The sequence below is a fragment of the Gorilla gorilla genome, chromosome X (genome assembly GCF_029281585.2).
Source record: "Gorilla gorilla gorilla isolate KB3781 chromosome X, NHGRI_mGorGor1-v2.1_pri, whole genome shotgun sequence".
Taxonomy (NCBI): domain Eukaryota; kingdom Metazoa; phylum Chordata; class Mammalia; order Primates; family Hominidae; genus Gorilla; species Gorilla gorilla.
The window spans coordinates 119,434,661-119,445,733 of NC_073247.2; positions in this window are offsets into that span (position 1 = coordinate 119,434,661).

Genomic DNA, 11,073 nt, shown 5'->3' on the forward strand with positions numbered 1-11,073 from the left:
GAGATGGGGTTTTACCATGTTGTCCAGGCTGGTCTCGGACTCTCGACCTCAGGTGATCCACCCGCCTCGGCCTCCCAAAGTGCTGGGATTACAGGCATGAGCCACGGTGCCTAGCCTCAAAGCAGTTCTTGACTGTGGGGAATAGTAGCAGGAGCAGACCTGCCAGGGCATGAAGAGGAGGCAGCACCAAAGCTAAGTGGAGTTGCAGCGAGCACAGTTGACAAGAAACTAGTTGTGATAGCTACATGATTGCCCTTGAACACCTGTCTGAAGAATGGAGGTACAGACTAAAGCAAGGGTAGGAGGCTGGCTCTGTTTCCTGACCTAATGTAATGGCTGCTTTTCACACATAGAATGTGTTTACTCAACATCTCTATGAGTGGTGGTCCCCAGGGCAGTAATGCAAAGCTTCCTCCCCTCAGCCTCACTTCAAGTTTTTTGTAAGGGAGGTGCCTCCAATAACCAGATTCCCTTTAAGAGGCCTCTTCGTTCTCCCCCACAACTGAGAACTAGTAAGGATGAGATGGCAGGAGGGCATGGCAATAGGAAAATGATGCTTTTCTGAGATTTCAGGCTTTTTATGATTTTAATGCCTTCAGGTTGTTAAGGGCTACATGCGATTAGTATACAAGTTAACACTTTCAGCAGAAAACACTTGGTATCCAAATCTGGAAAAAAGACCAGGACTAGCAGCCCCAACTTAAATGAAAAAAATCTTTTATAGAGGCACCAACTTACGGAGTTGCTGAGCTTTTTCTCTGGTCCTGAGAATGCAGGTAGGTGAGGGGGTATGACATAGAATGGATGCTGCTGTTTGAAACAAGTGGCTTCTGTCTTGGCAGTGGTGGTTTAAAAAGCAAGAGTGCTACAGCCAGAGATTCCCCCTCTGCTTTGCCTCCACTGTGTTTGGAGACTTGTTTTTCTCTTGCAGATTTTTTTTTTTTTTTTTTTTTTTACCACTCTGAGACTCCTTGTTTAAGAATAAAGCAAATTGTGCTCCAAATTATGGCAGATAAAGCTTGATACTCTGTAAAATCTTGGCTCGAGCATTTCTTTTTGTGTTTATAACATTTACTTGACTCTTTACAACTCTTCAACTGCTATTTGTTGCTATAAAGTTTTAAAGTTTGGGTTTAAGACAGAGTCTCACTTTAGCCCAGGCTGGAGTGCAGTGGTGCAACCTTGGCTCGCTGCAACCTCCGCCTCCCAGGTTCAAGCGATTCTCGTGCCTCAGCCTTCTAAGAAGCTGGGATTACAGGTGCCCGCCGCCACACCTGGCTAATTTTTGTATTTTTAGTAGAGATGGGGATTCACCATGTTGGTCAGGCTCGTCTTGAACTCCTGACCTCAAGTGATCCACCTGCCTCAGCCTCCCAAAGTGCTGGGATTACAGGCGTGAGCCACCGTGCCCGTCCTATAAAGTTATTTTTTAAAATAAGTGTTCAGTTCTAGGAGCCAGGAAATAAATAAAATAGTGTGTGGGTGCGGTGGCTCACACCTGTAATCCCAGCACTTTGGGAGGCTGAGGAGGAATGAGCCTGAGACTCAGAAACCTGCCCATGTGGGTGTGGCTCCTCCTTCCCTAGTCCTCACTGCTTATGGGCTACTGTATGCCCACTCCTTGGTCTACTGTCCCCCGACCCCGTGCCCTAAGGAAAACCAGAGACTCTCCACTGACAGACTTCTCTCCCCATCCTTCCCCTTTCCTGAGCTTTTCTTCCCCAATATATTCATTCCTCCAATAGCTCAGCTGCCAACTATAAAAAATAAGGGGAAGCTCATTTTGAAGCAAAAATAGCTGAAACTGTACAGGGTGACAATAGGCTTTATTCCCTCAGCCCCATTGTGTTTTTTGTTGTTGTTGTTTTCTGACTGGCTCAAAATTTTATCTTCTTAGCCAAGTCCCCACCCCTCCCCCCTCTGGCGTGTCCACTAACTGCTGCGGCTGGGTTCTTGTTGTTTCACCCATAGAGTTGCCATGAGCTCACTCATGGTGTGGCTCTGATTCAGGGTTTGAATATAAAACAAAACAGGCCAGCCAGGTCTGACCAATCCATTCCTCCTGGGTAATATGCTGAGCAGAGATTTTCCCGCTTGTAAGCAGCCTGGAGCCACACAGCCCAATTTTAGTCATTGCCCTCAAAGTTCTTGGGGTAGAGCCTCTAATGATAACAATGGGCGGGGACTTTGTGGTGTGGGAGGGGCTGCAGTGAGGCAGAGAAGGAGCACGGTGACGGGCGGGCTTCCCTGGCTAAAGCCTCATCCCAGCTTTCCCTAGGACTGGCTGCACAGCTGCCTCCTGGCTGAGGACACCCCCTCCCCCTCCACGCGCACACACTCGCTTCCTTTCCTGCCGCCGCCACCTGGTTCACAGGGCCTGTCACTGCTGTCCCTCTGCCACTAGGGGGCGCCTAGCACAGAGGATGGAGGGAAGGGGCACCCAGGGCAACAGGACTGGGGGCTCCAGCAGTGGAAGGAGTGGCAGCCGAAGCACCTGTCGGTCCTCCTGGCCCCCTCTTCCCCTGTATGTCCTCCGCAACCAGGGGACAACACCGTGCCCAGTCCACACTCATTCAGCAGACAGGAATGTGTGCACGCCCTAAGGGCATAGCTCAGTGCATTTTCACACACCAAGCACTGTGCTAGACGCTAGGAATGCAGAAGCGGCCTAACGTGGTCCTTGACGCTGAGATGCACTTGATGTAGAGGAAGAAACACATAGGGAAATGGGTAATTACAATGTGGTGTGATAAGTACTATGATGAGGGAAGAACAAAATGCTATGGGAGTGCGGGGGTTGCGGGGGGGCACCTAAGCCAGCCTTGGGAGTCAGGAAAGACTTCCTGGAGAAAAATACTTTGACTTTTGAAGTAGTTGACTGGAAGTTGGCCAAAGAGCGAGTGAAGAGAAGGGTGTTTCAGGCAGGCAGAATAGCACGTTTACCTGGACACCCCAAAGGAAGTGGCGTGTGTGTGTGTGTGTGTGTGTGTGTGTGTGTGTGTGTGTGTGTGTGTGTATTTTCGGGTAGGATGAAGAGCTGTGATGAGGGGTGGGCTGGTGAGACTAGATCATAAGGGACTGTATAAGGAGAGTGTACATATGTCTATTGTCCCTGCATACTTATTACCAGCAACCCCCTTCACTCTCAAAAGGGTCCTGATTTTGGCGGTAAATTATACAGGAACCCTACTTGTAAGACACACGAGGGAGTTTGAATTTTATCCTAGGAGTGAAGAGGAGCCATTGAGCATTTTAAACAGGGCATCAACAGGATGAGATTTTGATTTTAAAATAGACTGGCAGTAATGTGAAGAATGGGTTGGGAAGGGGCAAATGTAGAGGAAGGAGTTTGGTTAGCAAGCTGTGCGTTGCCCAAGTAGGAGAGGAAGGTGGCTGAGGTGAGAAAAGTGCTGGTGGGACAGAAGGACAATTTACAATATATTTTGGAGGAAAATTCAACAGAAGTTGGTGATGTTTCAATGTAGGGATTGGAGGAGGAGGAGGAGTCAAGGACAACTTACATTTTTCTGGCCTGAGTGACTGGTGGATGCTGGTACTGAGCAGCACAGGAGATGAGGCTGAAGTTTAGGAACTGCTAAGTTTAAGGTGCCTGAGGGACCTCACCAGGAGGACTGAACAGGCAGCCATTGTAGCTAGTAGAGGTTTTGATCATCAATACATTTTTGCCCAAATGCCATCTTCAGACAGTCAAGAAGCTGAAGCAACGGGGCTGTAAACTAGGCCAGCCTTAAATATCCTGGGTGTTTGTCTTAAGAGGACAAGGACACAGTGGGAGAGGTGATGGAATGGAAGGAAAGCTAGGGAACAGTGAAGAAATTAAGTGTATTAAATGCAGAAGATATAAATTTGGGTTATGAGATATCTAAAGGAGAAAAATAGAAGCCAACAAAGAAGGCTGTAGTGCCTGTAATCCCAGCTACTTGGGAGGCTAAGATGGAAGGATTGCTTGAGCCCAGGAGTTCAAATCTAGCCTGGGCAACACAATGAGACCCTGTCTCCTTCTTTAAAAAAAGACTCTAAACTTTAGAGTCTAAAGGAAAAAAAAAATGAGTCTTTTAACAATTATAGATATTTTACAACAGCATCACAGAAAATTTGGGAGATATGTGTAAGAAGCCTCACCCATAATCTGGTGACCTTCTTACTGCTAGGTGGTGGTCAAATCAACATTCCTCTAGATCTTCTGACACCACCCCAGCAAGGAAGGGGAGGCTTGCCTTATTACAGCCTAGTAGGGGTGGAAGTCCAGCCTCTCCACGTGGTCTCCACTGACACCACTGGAGGCAGGATATTGTTACCATTCAGCGGGGAATAAAGTCCCAGCTTCCTACTTGGACTTCTCTGACACCTACCCCAGCAGGGGCTGCAGGTGGGTGTCTCGTTACATGAAGTCCCTGCTCTCCACTCAGGCTTTGCTGGTGCGGGGCGGGGTGGGGCGGGGCACAATTTTCCTTGTGGCGTGTAGCTACAATGGAGTGATCAGCATTTAAAACGTTCTTTCTAGGCTGCCCTTTTTCTGGTCCTTCGCTGAGAGAGAAGACTTTGTTTTGGTCTAAACCCATTGGCATTTCCATGTTGTCAGCTTCTTCAGCTCCAAGTCAGGGATATAGGAGGCAAAAAGCACACCCAAAAAAGAAAAAAAAGTGAAAACCCAAGGAACTCACCACAAGGAACTACTTTATCTTCCTAGAATGCTACATGCCTTTAAAAAAGCAGAAAGTGCACAATGCTTACATTTATAGCTAAGCTGGGTGCGGTGGCTCATGCCTATAATCCCAGCATTTTGGGAGGCTGAGGCGGGAGGATCGCTTGAGCCCAGGAGTTCAAGACCAGCTTGGACAACACAGTGAAACCCCATCTCTACAAAAAATTTTAAAAAATTAGCCAGGTGTGGTGACATGTGCCTATGGTCCCAGCTACTTAGGAGGCTGAGCTGGGAGGATTGCTTGAGCCCAGGAGGTTGAGGCTGCAGTGAGCTGAGATCATGATACTGCACTACAGCCTTGGTGACACAGCAAGACCCTATCTCAAAAGAAAAAAAAAATTATAGCTCAATGAATTTTCAGACACTGAACATACCTGTCATCCAGATAAAAAACCAGAAGTCCCCTCTTGTCCCCTTCCAGCCACTACTTTACTACACACAAGAGTAATCATTGCCTGGAGGCGTTTACCTGGCCTGCTTAGCAGTGGGCACTGACAGCTTGAGACCCACTCTGGCTCAAAGTTCTTTCCAGACTGTGTGTGTGCCTATGGGTTCTTGCACATCTGTCTGACTTCCTCACCTAGGCACCTTAGGTTAGAAAGTTCTTCACAGACCTTGATTCAAATTTGAATTACATTAATTCCCAGAAGTGCAATGTAGTGGTTAAGAGTATGGGATTTGGAGTTGAACCTGATTTCAAATCCCAGCTCTATAACTTCTTGGCTGTATGATCTATAACAAGGTAATAACAGCACTGACCTCAGCATGATGTTGTGAGGTTTAGGAGAAACAACTCAGGCTGGGCATGGTGGCTCAGGCTTGTAATCCTAGCTCTTTGGGAGACCGAGGCAGGAGAATTGCTTGACGCCAGGAGTTTGAGACCAGCTTGGGCAACATAGTAAGAGCCTGTCTCTACAAAATATATTTTTTTAATTATCCAGGCAAGGTGGTGCATATGTTAGTTAGTCCCAGCTACTCAGGAAGCTAAGGTGGGAGGATTGCTTGAGCCTAGGAGCTCAAGGCCGCAGTGAGCCATGATCATGCCACTGCACTTCAGCCTGGGCAACGGAGTGAGACCCTGAGGAAGGAAGGAAGGAAGGAAGGGAGAGAGGGAGGGAGGGAAAGGAAAGAGAAAGAAGGAAAGAGAAGGAAGAGAAGGAAAGAGAAAGGAGAGAAGGAAGGAAAGAAGGAAGGAAAGAAGGAAAGAACGGAAGGAAGGAAGGAGAAAGAAGGAAGGAGGGAGGGAGGGAAAAAAAGAGAAAGGAAGGAAGGAGAAAGAAAAGAAGTAGGAACAAAGAAAAGCAGAGAGAGAGATGAAGAGAGGGAGGAATTACGTGGTGAAGGATGAAGTGAACAGTGGTGCTTGGCATATAAGCCAGCCCTCAAACAGGTAAGTGTTACTATCCTTATTATTATTATTAAGGCTACTGTGAACACTAAATGATATAAATTATGTAAATTACCTGATAAGGTTCCTGGCACTCAGTAAGTGTTAGTTCCCTTCCTTCCTCCCTTCAGGGGAGGACTAGGGAGTAAGTACTTTTTGTAAGTTTGTTCTCCTGGGTTGAAGGGAGGGAAGGAAAAGCTCCAAGGAGGAGAGTGGCTGTACCGTGGGTGGTGTCCTTCTCAGTACTTCCTGGGAGTATGTGGTGTGACAGCTCCCACCACCTCTCTCTGCCTCCCTTTGTGCCCCTACTCAGGACTCCATCAGCAAAGGCCTGGATGGAGCAGAAAGCAATGATGATGGGAAAGCCAGCCCCTCTCTATGGGTTGAGGTTCACTTGGCCCCATAGTTTGAACACTATTCTACTTCCCTCTCAGTATGGTGGAGTAAGGGCCCTGGAGGGTTCTGGGCTAGCACAGGTGCACATCCTAGCTCGGCCTCTGTGAGCCCTTTCTTCTCTTTGGCAAATGCCACTGACTGCTATGCCCAGGCTGCCTCAGTGAAGTCCCGAGATGGCTCCCAGTACCCCAATTTGGGGGTTCCTGGGAGAGCTTGTCACCAAATGTCCAAATACAGTTTGACATAACCTTCATTTTCAAACTATGTCACATTTCTGTGAGGATACAGTATCTTGAAATTAAACAGATCTAGGGCATTACAGTTCCACAAAGTTTTGGGATCAGCTACTCTCGTAATTGAATGTAATTTATGAACTCCTGATCCACCTTGTTCCTCTGCAGAGAAATTTGCTACAGCCTCTAGATTTATGGAATTGTCCTTCTCTCTGCAGACAGCAGAGGGCCTCATTAGCACAAACTCAATGTCACTGGCAAATATATGGGAAGGAAAGTTTGCCAAGGTTCTAGAAGCACAGCAAAACTTTGATTAACATAAATAGGCAAGAAAATTGGCCAGTCAGCTTAATTCCCTAAAAAAAGCCCTGGATTTCCTCAGTTAATAGGGGTTGAGCAGAAGCTACTTGCTGTTCCACCCTTTGTGGTCGAAAATTCATCCAAAATTCCCAAATCCTCTTTGCTCCCTCAGCTGGTAATAGGGATCCTGGGTAGAGTTGCCAGATTTAGAAAATAAAAATACAGGCCAGACGCGGTGGCTCACGCCTGTAATCCCAACACTTTGGGAGGCTGAGGTGGGTGGATCAATTGAGGTCAGGAGTTTGAGACCAGCCTGGCCAACATGACGAAACCCCGTCTCTATTAAAAATACAAAAATTAGCCAGGTATGGTGGCACATGCCTGTAATCCCAGCTACTCAGGAGGCTGAGGCGGGAGAATCACTTGAACTTGGGCAGCAGAAGTTGCAGTGAGCTGAGATCGCACGACTGCACTCCAGCCTGGGTGACAGAGCATGACTCCATCTCAAAAAAACAAAAATTAAAAAAAAGGCCGAGTGCAGTGGCTGACGCCTGTAATCCCAGCACTTTGGGAGGCTGAGGCAGGCAGATCACTTGAGGTCAGGAGTTCGAGACCAGCCTGGCCAACCAACATAGTGAAGCCCCGTCTCTACTAAGAATACAAAAATTAGCTGGGCATGGGCCTGGCGCGGTGGCTCACGCCTATAATCCCAGCACTTTGGGAGGCCGAGGGGGGCAGATCACCTAACATCGGGAGTTTGAGACCAGCCTGACCAATGTGGAGAAACCCTGTCTCTACTAAAAATACAAAAAAGAAATTAGCCGGGCATGGTGGTGCATCCCTGTAATCCCAGCTACTTGGGAGGCTGAGGCAGGAGAATCGCTTGAACCTGGGAGGCAGAGGTTGTGGTGAGCCGAGATCACACCATTGCACTCCAGCCTGGGCAACGAGCGAAACTGTCTCAAAAAAAAAAAAAAAAAATTAGCTGGGCATAGTGGCAGACACCTATAATCCCAGCTACTCAGGAGGCTGAGGCAGGAGAATCACTTGAACCTGGGAGGCGGAGGTTGCAGTGAGCTGAGATCACGCCACTGCACACCAGCCTGGGCGACAGAGTGAGACTCAGTCTCAAAAAAAAATTTTTTTTAAAGAAAATAAAAATATAGGATGTCAGATAACAGGTCTGGACATTATATATTGAACCATAAGACTCCGAAAGATGGAGAGAAGGCAGATCCAGTAGAGACCTCAGGACCTGAGGCAGTGAGTTCCCCGGGTTTTCTTTTTGTCTCACATATCCCAGACTGGGTTCTAGAGAGACTGGCTACCCAGAAACTCCAGTGGGTACACACAGAAAAAGCCCTAACAAAATCTGGCTCTCTCTAGGGAAAGGACCAGGCAAGAGGCAGCCTATCAAGACATATAACTTTTAGCCAATAACCAAACACCACAAAGCCAACTGGCCCCACCCCACCCATGTCAGCAAGGGCCAAGTGGGAAGCCAGGTTACAGGAAGGTATTTCCAATCCCCCACCAGGTTTCAGAAAAGGCCCAGTACAGAGCTGGGATTTTCACTGCCACCAGATGGTAACAAAGCTATGCAACACTGGGGATATATACCAAAACGTTCTTTGTTTTTCTGAGATTCAAATTCACCTGTGCATCCTGGTTTTGATCGGGCTGCCCTGACTGTGGGTGAATCTTGATATTCTGACTGAGGTCTGGCCACCATAAGATTTGTCAGTCTGAACACCAGTAGCCCAGACAAGGAGATGGGGGAAAAGTAAGTTGAAGAGGCTGAGCTGAGTGGGTAGTTCATGGGTAGTCCCTCCCATTGACAACTGCTTTCTTTAATTCCCCATAGCTGCTTGTTTTCTTCCTAATTGCTCATTTCTTTTAAATGCCAATTGCAGGAAGAAAACTAAACAGTGTAATTCATGTGTGTGCTCCAGGCAAACTGAGCTGATTGTCTACGAGGCACCTTATTGTGTGGATTAAATAAGATTATGTCAATGAAAGCCCCTTAGCATCCAGGAGTTGCTCAATAAATGTTACTTTCCTTCTTTCCTGAAACATCAAGGATAACTTTAGACATCCTCAGCCTGGCTGTGGCTCAGAGAGAAAATCCAGCTGACCTTCTGATCCCTGAATGCCATTATTATTTTAGTAACCAATGCTTTTATTGAAAAAATAAGCCATGGTTAACAAAAATCCAGGCAGTACAAAATTGTATACGACGAAAAGGAAGTCTCTCTCCTATCCCAGGGCACAGTCCTCCACTTCCTCTCCCTAGAGGCAACCACTGTTACCAATGTATTCTTCCAGAGGAGTTCCATGCATATGCATACCTATATATAACCCTCTCATTTCCCACCAATGTGAACATACTAGACACACTGTTCTGTATCTTCACATGCTATTTTTAGCTCCTAATTGCCTGGCTGCGGTGGGATACAGGCAGTTGATCCTGAGGGTCCTTATGAAAAACAGCCCTTTGAAACTTGTTGCTACCGCTATTGAAAGGATGTTGTCAAGGATGTTGTTCATTGTATCCCACAGTATCGTCTCTGAGGACCCCCGGGAGGAATTCCTGTCTGATCTTAGTACTGAAAACACTTGCCCTTCTGAGCGATTCGTTTGTTTTTATCTCCTGGACATTGTGAATTGTATAACAACAAGGTTTCCCCTTCCCTGTTGGCTGCTAGAAAGCTTTAGTTAGAGCCAACTTTTTGGCCCACCCTTTGTGGGAGCAGAGGTTTTTATGGTATGTATCTGTAGCCTGATGCTTGGCCGTATTTTGTGTCCACCCTCCCCTGCTTTTCTATCTTTAATTTATGCTGCCTTGACATACCTTGTGTGCCCTGGCAAGCTACCTGAAATCACTTCTGAAAAAAGGCAAAGTTGGAGTAATTAAATAACTGCCTGGCTCAGCAGCTCACTACCTTCAGTCTCCACCCACCCTCTCTTAACCCCCATCGTATCCTCTCAGCAGCTTCCTGGTGCTCCCCGCTGGCCTGTCTGGCAACTACTCTCCCCTTCAACCTTTTGTCCTATCTGGCCCCTCATTGCTCTCGGGCCTTGCAGGGCCGCTACTGCTTGCACTGCCCCACCCCCCACCCCCCGGCCCACATCCTCACCTCCATATGCATCGTGTGTAGCCATCAGATGCTTGCTTTGATCATTCTAGGACTGAAAACTCAGGCCCTTGGCTACATATTAGGACTGTTCTCTGTCTTTCCAAGGTTCAGTAATGCATGCTGCTAGAGCAGAGCCATCATAAAAGAAGGCTACCTCTCTGGACCAACCTGGGCAAAACTCCAGGGGCCGGGCGTGATGGCTCACGCCTGTAATCCCTACACTTTGGGAGGCCAAGGCGGGTGGATCAACTTGAGGCCAAGAGTTGGAGACCAGCCTGGCCAACATGGTGAAACCCCATCTCTACTGAAAATACAAAAATTAGCCAGGCATGGTGGTGCACACCTGTAATCCCAACTACTCAGGAGGCTGAGGCAGGAGAATTGCTTGAACCTGGGAGGCAGAGTTTGCAGTGAGCTGAGATCACGCCACTGCACTCCAGCCTGGGTGAGAGTGAGACTCCGTCTCAAAAAAAAAAAAAAGCTCCTGTGAAGGCTGATGAGATGATGTATTGCATAGAGGAGATGAATTCTTTTGAAGGGAGCTGCATCCCAGGGCAGCTAACCTTGTTTCCAAGGTGAAGAGCTTAGAGTCTGAAGGGCCAGGAAGGCAGAGTGGTCGTGAAAAAAGCATGAAGGCCCTACAGAAAAATTAGGGCACGCAAGTTCTGCCTGTTCCCCCACCTGCCACTGAGTGGCTAGGCAACATCAAGCAAGTCCTGTCTGTTCTCTGGACCATGCTTTTTTTTTCTTTTTTGAGATGGAGTATAGCTCTGTCGCCCAGGCTGGAGTGCGATGGCACAATCTCAGCTCACTGCAACCTCCACCTCCCAGATTCAACCAGTTCTCCTCCCTCAGTCTCCCAAGTAGCTGGGATTACAGGGATGCGCCACCATG